At 35.2% G+C, this 10,809-nt stretch overlaps 2 long non-coding RNA genes across 2 annotated transcripts; both read left to right on the forward strand.

The window, feature by feature from the left end:
* The first annotated feature begins 7,191 nt into the window (after nucleotides 1-7,191).
* On the forward strand, nucleotides 7,192-7,998 carry LOC113326468. The gene is made up of 3 exons (XR_003348374.1): nucleotides 7,192-7,238; nucleotides 7,730-7,804; nucleotides 7,935-7,998. It is a non-coding gene; the product is annotated as an uncharacterized LOC113326468 (long non-coding RNA).
* A 9-nt stretch (nucleotides 7,999-8,007) lies between these two features.
* On the forward strand, nucleotides 8,008-9,385 carry LOC113326475. The gene is made up of 3 exons (XR_003348375.1): nucleotides 8,008-8,051; nucleotides 8,367-8,468; nucleotides 9,329-9,385. It is a non-coding gene; the product is annotated as an uncharacterized LOC113326475 (long non-coding RNA).
* Nucleotides 9,386-10,809: the final 1,424 nt, after the last annotated feature.

Genomic DNA, 10,809 nt, shown 5'->3' on the forward strand with positions numbered 1-10,809 from the left:
CGTATAATTTTTTTATGTTGTGGTGGTACTTAGAAACAACGCCAACCCACTTGAACTACATAAAAAATAAAAAAAGAAAAACCGTTACAGGACCGGATGACCTTCTTCGTGGGTTTATTTTTAATTGCTCTCCCAGCTGATGCACTTTGCCCGAACACTGCATGATCAAAACACCAGTTGTTCTTTCAGCTCGAAAGGTCCCACCATGTTAAGTGTGATATTGTTTAAGGGTAAGCTGGAGTTATTCGAAGAGGACATGATGAATATTCTACAACATCTCAAGCAGACAAAAGGCATGGTTTTAAATACATGACTTAATTTGTTAAGTTATGCTTGAGTAGCATACTAAGATGGTGTGATTTTTTGTGTGTTATTTTGTTTTATTAGTCGAAAGACTAATTATTCATGGCTTTCTGCATGGCCGAGAAACAATTGGAGGAACACATTTACAGGATCAGATTCGCACATAAACAAAAACTTATATTGATGGGTAAACTATAATGGAAGCAAGATGCGCTTCAGTGATTTTTGATGGGTAAACTGTAACGAAAGTGATGCTTGATGAATTGAAGTTTGAAGTTAGATGATTTCAAGCCTTCGACTTAGTAGTTTTCATCGAAATTTCAATGAAGATGATACTGTAGCCTTTGTATAATGAAGATGGACTTACTGTAGAATTATGGGAAACTGAAATTCATGACTCGTCGCTACAATAATGCATGGTATTTTGTTTTAAGTTCATTATTTGAGAAAACTTCAATTTTTGACAACCTAGGATTACTTTGAGATGATAATTGAGATCATAGTACCTCTATCCAAATATGCAGGTATATTTGGTGCTCACTTTTTATGATTTTGGTTCTAATTTGTAGGGTGCGATGGTGGAGAAGACAAACAAGAGAAGTCGGATAGTATTTTTTAGCTCAAACACCATGGTTGTTTCCAGACAACTAAGAGTGAGTCTACATGAATCAAAGGTAAACACTCGAACGCGCATGGATATAATCAAGAAAAGGAGATCACAAAACCTTGATTTAAGTACGAGTTGAGTTTACTGCATTAGTGAATTGTAGTGTGTAGTATACTACTTAGAAAGTATATATTTGTTCATGTGTTTTATCAAAAAAAAATAAAAGAAAATATCAAATTCTTTTCTTAGTCAAAATTATGATTCCGTGGGTACCGCGTATTCACCACAAATTGTAAACTAGTTTCCTTTTAATAAAGAGCATGCTTCAAAAAATCAATCATGTGTCATTTTGTTGTATGGGCACTTTGAAACTCTTGGGATTGGGACCAATCCCAAACAACAAAGGAGATAAATGTCCTTGTAATCAAACAAGGCAATGGGTGTGTCCTAAAAATAAATTTCCTAGGATAACCCTAAAATCCCCCTTTAAAAGCCCCAAAACCCTAGACTTGCACAAAGATATTTCGTCACAACATTCACCGCAGATCTAGTTTCTACAGAGTACTATAGAAAATCCATTTACACATCACAAGGAAGAGAACAAGAACGAAAATGAAGAAGAATGAGAAGATCAAGAACCAGAATGACAAAGGTAATGGAATCCTTATTCTTCCTGATCATCTCTAAAGACCTTTTCAAGTACCCCGTCCTGCTAATAGTATTACCAGTGATGCTGAAGTAAATCGTGTATTATATGATATACTTAGTAGACTTCCAATTCAATTACTTACGAGGTTTAAATATGTTTGTTCCAACTGGAAATCTCTTATCGAACGAGATTCACATTTACATCATCTATATGCTGCTCGTTCAAAATCTCTTTTAGGTGGTCAGAAATTACTCTTGTTTATCAGCTCAATGATACCTGAATCTGAACCTGAACCTGAACCTAACCAGGCTGGAGATATTATTGAATTTTAAACTGATTCACCTTATAGAGAGCCTCAAGTTAAGAAATTAGTACTATATCGTAGCATGTACGGTTTCCGAAGCAGACCGTTAATGGTTTGGTATGTATTACTCTGGTATGAGGCCTTTATCATTATAATCCTAGCACTGGAGAAAGGTCACCTTGGATTTTGACTCCTACAGCTTCTCAAGAAAATCAAGGAAAAGGAAGACGCGAGGTAGCCTGCATTGCGTTTGGATTTAGTCCAGTAACCAATAAATATAAAGTTGTGTGCATATCGAGTATTAGGATAAAGCCTGATAGTAACCCTTATAAAGATGACCCTTATAGAGATGAAATAAATTCCGGAGATCAGGTATGTGAAGTCATGACTATTGGTGAGAATACATGGAGAAGGATTGATGTACTTCCACCATATAACTTGGAAATTAAGGAAGTTGTTACTGGTGATGGACGACCATACAACTGTAATGGTAATTCTGTTTATGTGAATGGTTCAGTATATTGGCGGTTCCAATACACGTGAAAGGGTGAAGTTGTAATGGGATTCGACTTGGAGAAGGAAAAGTTCAGAGTTATCGAGATCCCTGTTCATGTCATTAAACCCGAGGAGAAATACCCACAAAGTGTTGAGTTAATGGAAATTGATGGACATGTCGTTGTATTTTTAAATGGATACGGGAGTACAAGATTCCCTATGGCTTATTGATGAAGGTGGTGATCCCCCTCATGGAGTGAAGAGAAGATTCTAATGCCTTGTGACTGGGATGCAAACAAAATTATCTTGCTATTGTAGCTCTTCCCGGAACAAATCTAATCATTCAGAAATCAAATTTCAAATATTATATATTACTGTGATAGAAAATAAAAAAAGAGCTACCAAAGCAGAATCTATATAAGTATCATGGTCAAGTGGAACAGATTACTTATCTGGATGAAAACCTTGCACCTGTCTTCGCTACATGTTCTGACTTATGTGGCATAATGAAGGAGACTTCTGGGTAAGTCTTTTTATTTCAATTTTCAGGAGTACTTCAAGTTTGTGATTCCTTTATGTTTTAGCATTTATATTTTGGTTGAAGCTGTGAAATTTTAGGTAATTGGTTTTACGTTTAGACTAAACTATTGGTTGCTGAAGAGCGAGCTCTGTTGGGAGAGATGGAATTCAATAAGAAGCAGGGTTGCTTTTATCTTTCAAATCGGATATTATAAAGTTCTCCACGTCAATGATGGGCTTAATTTTTTCAAGAGTAACAAACTCCTTGCTGTATCTGAAGTTAAATTCTAGTTATGGATTCTTTGCTCTGTTATTGCTTGCTGTTGTAGCAACTTATCTTTTGTTGCTCATGTTGTAGCAGGTGTTGTGACTGCAAATTTGACAATGAGATGTTATTTTTGACAACGATATGTTATTTTAACTGCCATCTTTGTTAATGAGCTTTTGCAAGACTAGTATTTTGATTAATGAAGCTCATGTTGTTGCTATACATCTTTTTTTACAATAACCTTACTTTTAGTTGTCGATTAGCAGTAATCCAAAGAATACTTGCACTCAGTTCCTTTTTTGTTTTCACATTACACGCACAGGACAGCCATTTGGAGGTTTCTGCATTCTTTTTTAAAACCAGATCTATTTTATTACATCCACACTATGTTAATATCTCAGGTTTGCACACAAATAATGTTTCATCACAGGCTTACCGGTTTTTGTTTCAAAAAAAAAGAGTCAATTACTGTTTTTTGGATTCATCGTGATCTTATGGTCGTGTTATTTGTCTTGACCATCAATTAATAATAGACTGTTTTTTGACTCTGTCTCTGGTCTTGTAAAAAAAAAATCTCTTTAATATAACCTTCTTTTTCAAAAGAACATGTGGGTGATCATGATATAAATTCATCCCAGCGGAAAGCCATTGGAACATGATTGCTAAAGGGGATTACCAAGTTTGTACTTCAGACATCATATATTTCATTTTCCCCCTGCCTTAAGGCAGTGAATGGAATCTAAAAGGTGATCCACCACACTAATATTTCATCATCTTCTAGTGTTATAACTGAACTATTTAATTTTGCAAGAGACTGTCCAAAAGAAAAGAAATTCGTTTGATTTAACCAACAAAAAAAATTGAAATATCAGATAACACATTGACATTTTACCCATCCGAGCTAGCAGAAAAGTTAAACAGTCGGGGAAAATAAAGTTCAGGGTTCAGACACTACTTCAAGAAGGTAAAACATCAGGCACAAGGGTGCTTCTTCTTAGGGTTCATCATGTGAATCTGTTATAGTGGAGTCCTACTATTAGCTTTTCTTGTCAACCTGGTCTTCCATATTTCACCTTTTTCCTGATGTTTTCCTTGGTTTAAAAGTTGAATTGGTGATACTGAATCTTCGATACAGAGAATAAACAAGAAAAACGCACAAATAGAAGGAGAAACAAACGTAAAACTAGGGGAAACCGCCATACTTAGATTTAAGAGCACCATATCAACAGAGTTCTACCAAGACCAGTACTCTTGACCCGAGTAGGTAGTTAAGAATTAGAAGTTAGGACATAATAGGGATAATCTAAATACTTACTTGTACAGGTGTGGATGCTAGACTTAAGGTTAGGCCTGAGGTTGTACCACTAACACTTCCGTAGCTTTTAATCTTGGACCTAAAAGAACCAGGTTTGCACATAAGTTCACAACACAAGACAACAGTCATATAAAGGGTAAAGAAGAAGGGAAAATTACTGAACATACTTCTTAGCAACTTCTGCTGTGCATGTCCGAAGAACATCAAGGGAACAAGAAAATAACAAAGGAAAAAAGACTAAACTAAATAGAAAAAGGGGATTTTAATAAAGTGCCACACTTCCAATTTGCAGTTTAAGAAAATGCCACCGTTTTTTTCAGAGTTTATTTAATGCCACACGTTTGACCTTTTCCATCCATAAAAATTGTTGCCATCAGTTAGTGCATAGGTGGCATTTATCCAGCTTAGTAAAAGACATATACACCCTCAAATATGTCACCAACTCACCAAACCCATTCCTTATTTTGAACAGTGTAAGTCATTGCCGGTCTGAGTTGGCTGGTTGGATCGGTCATCGTGCTAACCAGAATAAGCCATCGCCGGTACCGAGTTGATTCAACATAACAAAGAGTAGATCGAGTTTCAACTGTTTTCTGCGCTTTTCTCAGGCAAATTTCAGCCATTTTCCCTGCAAATTCCTAACATTCATCTATACTTCCATCGCTGCTTCATTCTTTTCAGTTCTCTAACATCCAATAAACTTATCGTGTCCCTGCAATGATCCAATCTAACACAAACACATTCAATTTATATCTTGAGCCCTAAATTCTTCTCTGCAACCCATAACTCAAACTCAAACACATTCACAGCACAATCATCTCACAACACTACTAGGACCATGCCTATGAATCACTACCTCAACTCAAAAACCCTCTTTATCACAGACCCATTCATTCCATGGCAGTGAGCTTAATGTCCATTCGATCAGTCAACAACAATAGGAGCTTCAAATTTGTCTTTCCTTCTGTTAAATCTCAATTCCACCAGTGCTTCCATCTGCATAGACAACACCGACAACATACATTCAAACCCTAAATTCTAAACTATAATCATGGCTTCATGTCATAACCACCATGCTCATCTTATCCATCTCAATTCACTGTCTATAGATACGTCCATAAATTCAACAACAAAACTGCATAACTTAAACAAAATTCATAGAGAAGAACAATTACCTCAAACTCATTTACTCAAGCACCAGCCAGTTCATCCCAGATAACTTTATAATTCATCTGAGTTCCAAATACAAACTCTAACTATTGAACTTAAGCTAGTCTCCAACCGTAACTCTCAATTCAGATCAAACCCACCTCCAATGAATCATTTAAACCCTCAATTCAGTTCATCCATTAACATCAGTTCTTAACCAACCCTAATTCAATTCCCAAATATTCTATTCTCTCAAATAAACTCAATTCATCCATCAAAATCTTCCAATCTATTCAACCCATCCTTTAATTCCTTCTTATTCACCCTTAATTGAATCTCGAAATTCATTTCAGGAACCCTAATTTATTCACAATTTCATTAACATCTCAATTCTTCTTCAAGACAATACTACAACTTCAATTTAGCAATAATCCTTTGATCTTCATCTGTTAACATCCCGTTTAGCTTATCAATTCCAAATAAACTCAACATCAAACTCTAACCTTCACAGAAACACTTCGCTTCAACTCAATCGTGGATTCTAACCAAACCCAACTATGAACTCATCAGCACCACACTCGGTTGATTGGTTTCACTAATTTTCTGCAAGGTTTTCTCAACAGAGATTTCATCTCTGGAACGCTGGAGAAAAAGAAGAAGAAAGAAAGAGAAGAAAGAGAAAGAGATTTCAACAGAGATTTCATCTCTGATTCAAATCGACCTAATAGTGTGAGTCATTGTCGAGTTTGGACCAACACGAATTCAAGGGTAGTTAGGTAATGTTGACACGTTGTATTGACTTTTTCAATGATTATAGACCGAGTTAGTGGGCCCTGACGGAATATCTAACGGTTGTGGCATTTAATAAACTCTGAAAAAAACGGTGGCATTTTCTTGAATCGGGATTTGCAAGTGTGGCAGTTTGTTAAAAATCCCATAGAAAAATGAAAGTAAGCACTTTAAATTAAAAAGAAAGAAATGGACACTAATAATAGATGCACTTCAGTATCAGGAATGTGATAAGTAAACATACATCTATTTTGGAGAAATAAGACAAATATGGTTACCTAACGAGCTCTCCTTGGAAATCCCAAAGGACCCAAACTGCATTGTGAAAAATACTAGAACCCCCTACTATATGGGTTCAAACATATAAAAGCCCCACAAAATGGATCCTCCACCCTCAACTCCACACTTTCATAAAATGATATTATTAGGCCCGAAAAATAATATTATCTTTAGATCAGGCCCATAATTAATTATTCCGAATTTTAATAATGGCAACATTGCCCTTTAGTATTTATACAAGGGAATCCCAGAAGCTTCTTTTCATTTCTGTATTCTCTTTCTCTTTCATCTTTATCTCTCTCTGTTGTAGAACAATGGTTTCTAGGGTTCCTGAGATTCATTTTCGACTGCATCAAATCTTCTTCGTCTTCATCAAATCTTCGACTGCAACAACAACGATTGATTGCATCTTCTCCTTTTATGCCTCTGTAGTTTCATTTATGTCAAAGATCGATTGAATCTGATCAAAAGATAGATCTTACGGAAGATGCAGATGATTTGTTTAGTCTGATAATTAACCAAAGAAATCGAAGAGAAACATCAGGAAAAACGAATTGAAAGGTAAGTTAATCTTCCTTTAAAGCTTTCATTAATCGATTTCGAGTTGAAATCAAATTTCTCGTGGTTTGATTTTAATGATTTTGAAAAAAAAATGAAAATTAATCTCGATTTCATTATCTGATCCTTAATTAGAGTTTAGATCCTTAATCATGGGAAAGATGAGCATGATTTTGCGTATAAGTATCATCTCTCTTAAGGATTTTAGGGTTTTCAGAACCTATATCTTCATTTTTTTTTTATTAACCTATCCTAATTGAAATCGAAGCATAGATCTACAATTTTCTACTCACTCTGGTTGTTTTGATTTAGATTTTTTGAAAAAACTTGAACAAAAAATCCATATCTATTCGTCGTAAATCTTAATTTGTAGCTACGATCTAAAATAATGTTTTGAGATTCAGTATCAAAGAATCATTGTCTCTGTTACCCATAGATTTGATTTGATTTTTCATCCACTCATATGAACTGGTCTGGTGATGTTGGTGGTGCAGGTAGGGGTTCTTTAGGAGGATGAGGAGGCACTGGTGATATCAGAATTGATAAATTGAATGAGAACTGCTTCATTGGTTAGTTTGTTTATCCAAGTGGCTATAGATGAAACAACAGAAAACACTCTTGAATCACAAAAGAGTTTGATTGCTCAATTGTTGTACTTTTCTGAGAAATTAGAAAGCTCTGATTCATCCTTATCACCAGGCTCATATGTGTTGACATATATGAAAGAAAGCAGTGCTGAGAAGTAGAAGTCAACTGATAAAGATGATTATAGGTACTTCATTTCAGATGCCATGCTGCCAATGTTTTGCTCTTGAGGTAAATTTTTTGGTTGTTTCTCACTGGTTGTGTCTTAGTTATTTGGTTGTTAGGTACTTCATTTTCCGATGTCATGCTGCAAATGTTTTGGTTACTCTGCAAATGTTGGAAGTATGTTTAATCTGTTTTTTACGTGGTCCTAGGTCTGTTTTGGTTACTCTGCAAATTTTGGTCATCATTGTAACTAATTTTGTTGTTTGATATACAAAGGTGTCCTCGTTAAGCATTTGATTCTCTGAAATTTAAGTATAATTTGTACAACTGACCCAATTTGATAAATTTCATCTAACATGCTTATCTGTTATATTTATGTAGCTGCTCTGAGATAGGAGATCGCAGATGAAACAAATAAAGGGACATGACGCTCCAAATCTATCTCTACCGATCCAATTCATCTCAGTATCTATTCTCCCAATGGTAAGATGGCTTTAAAAAACACTGAAGTGTAACTGCGGCTTACACATGCCATATGCATGTGTAACTTCCTATTACATATGCTTATGACATATGTAACTGCGAATTACACATGATATATGAATGTGTAACTGCCGATTACATGTAGTACAGTTTTCTTGTGTATGAACTTTTACCAGGTTTCCCACTTCACAGTGTAAGGCTTTTTTACCAGCATAGTATTGGTAGACTATGGATGTGTAACTAGTAGTTACACATGCTAATTAGATGTGTAACTTCTAGTTACACAAGCTAAATTGATGTGTATATATTAGTTACACATGCAAAATAGATGTGTAACTATGCTAATTTGATGGGATATGCATATGTAACCTAATATGAAACTTCTATCCGTTATTAGTTGATTGAAATAGCATAAAATTTCATGTTTGAGCTTATGTTGGTTGGATAAGTAGTAGCTTTTAGAGTCTCTATTTACATGGGTTATTTTTTCTTTGTCACTGGTCTTGCTGAGCTTGTATTTTAGTTATATGGATGTGTAACTAGTAGTTACACAAGCTATATGGATGTGTAACTGCTAGTTACACATGCTGTAAAACCACATATATTACTCAAGAAAACTTGAAAGATGGAGTTTATGTTTCTTCCACTTGCTAGATGGTTTTATCCTTTGTTCAGTCCCATAGCTTCGTGCAAGTACATTCTTTTGGAAGTTTGTTATGTCGTATTCTGCGAAACTTGTATGACATGAAATGAGAAAATATAACTATTACATATTATGCATTAGACGAGCAAAAATGATATCATGTGGTTGCATAGGATATTTCAGTTTAATGATTTTATTATGTTTAATGTTTCAGCAGTTTCTAATGCAGAAAAGCGACTCTGGAGCATAGTCAAGTCCAGATCATTAGACTCCAATGCTTAATGAGAAGGAGAAAGCTAAAGCTGAGATACATCATATGTTGTAAGTGTCATTTATCTTATTTATTGAGCAACTCTATGTGATATCCCTGTTTCTAGCGCTGATGAAGATAATTTATATGCTCTGAGTACACAAGCATATGGATGTGTAACTGGAGATTACACAAGCCATATGCAAGTGTAACTGCCGTTTACATAAGCCATTACATGTGTACCTGCTAAGCACCATGAAACCCAACTGTTTCAGTTAGCGTGTTCATCTTGAGTAGCATTATTGTGTTAGTGAAATTCTTTGTATGAAGGATCTCCTCTGGCTAATAAGTGGCGGTGGTGGTATATTGCAGGTTTTGGAGCCGTGGTGTGGTGGTGTTGTAGTTGGAGCTAAGGTGAGGATATGCCTTTGTTATATACTTTTTGCTGTTAAATTTGATGGATAATATTCCGCCAAGAGTTTCTGATGCGCATTATATGTTGCATACATGTTTTGATTTCCATTTGCGAGATTGATGAATATGTTTCTTGTGCTGAATTGCTTTTAGATTCGGATATTGATTTTGGTTTTCACTTTGAAAATTTTAGGGATCTTGTATTGTCTGGTACTGACTACTGTGCTGCAATTTTCAGGGTGATGAATTGTTTTCATAAGAAGCATGGGATTCATATCTGGGAATGTGTCGTTGCCACCTCAGAGGTAAAAGCTCAACCTGTTGACTTAATCATTTGTCCTTCTATGAGATGATAATTCTTGAAAACCACATTTTAGATCTCAATTACATGCCTCAAACAATGTATAATAATGATGCATTATCTCCAGATTACAGAATGGTAGGATAATACTGATTATTAGACTGATTAGATACATGTGTAACTCTTAGTTACACAAGTGAGATGCATGTGTAACTATTAGTTACACATGCTAATTAGATGTGTAGATACCAGTTACACATGCAAATTGGATGTGTAGTTTCTACTTAGATGTGTAACTTTTACTTACACATACTGATTTGGGTACACATATCAATATGTATGTGTAACTCCTAGTTACACTAGTCATATGCATGTGTAACTGCTAGCTACACTAGCCATATGAATGTGTATCTCCTAGTTACACATTTATATGCATGTGTAACTCTCAGTTACACAATTCAGATGGTGTAACCCTAGCTACACTAGTCAGATGCTTGTGAAACTGAAATATACATTGTTTTATGTACTGTTCATTTTAATCGTATAAATACTGATTGCTTGTTGTTATATTTCAGGTTTTAGATAACTTCATAAAAGCTAATTGCTTAAACGTGGTAATGGTCTCGCTGGAACTGGAGTTGACGCTGAATACACAAGTCAGATGCATGTGTAACTCTCAGTTACACTAGATAGACACATATGTAACTCTCAATTACACTAAACAGATGCGTGT

Source organism: Papaver somniferum, chromosome 1 (assembly GCF_003573695.1).
Source record: "Papaver somniferum cultivar HN1 chromosome 1, ASM357369v1, whole genome shotgun sequence".
NCBI lineage: Eukaryota > Viridiplantae > Streptophyta > Magnoliopsida > Ranunculales > Papaveraceae > Papaver > Papaver somniferum.